This window comes from Myotis davidii, unplaced genomic scaffold, assembly GCF_000327345.1.
Source record: "Myotis davidii unplaced genomic scaffold, ASM32734v1 scaffold210, whole genome shotgun sequence".
Taxonomy (NCBI): Eukaryota; Metazoa; Chordata; class Mammalia; order Chiroptera; family Vespertilionidae; genus Myotis; species Myotis davidii.
The window spans coordinates 2,974,680-2,975,202 of record NW_006282396.1 but is presented as its reverse complement, the minus strand read 5'-3'; positions in this window follow the sequence as shown (position 1 = coordinate 2,975,202).

Sequence of the window (523 nt, the reverse complement as noted above, 5' to 3'; positions counted from 1 at the left end):
GGGTGTGAGCAGTGGCGCCAGTGCTGGCTGTGGGTGTGAGTGGGGCCATTGTTGGCAGTGGGTGCGAGAATTGGCTGTCAGCCCCGATCACCCCTCAGGAGCAGGGGGAGGTGTAGAAGCTCTGAGGGGTGATCAGGGCTGGAAGCTGCCACTCACACCAGCTGATGGTGCCAAACACTGGCAGTGGGTGTAAGTGACAGCTCTGGCATCGCAGCGGGTGCGAGCGGGGCCAGCACTGGCAGCATGTGCGAGTGCTGGGTGAGACTGTTTAGATCTCTAAAAATGTTTCTATAAGGTACCACTTTTTGCTTTGGTTTCAGTGCCTGTATCATAGAAGAGTCCATCTTATAGAAGAAGCTAAAGCAGTCTAGATAAATCAGTGCCCAATTCCAAATCGTCTAATGTCAATGTATTTTCTGGCTTTGCTTCTTCTAGGCCTTCTTCCTCATCTGCTGGCATGTATTCAGAAGCACAGGTCATCTTCTGTTAAATCCTCTCTTCTGGTGGTTATTATTAGCTCTTG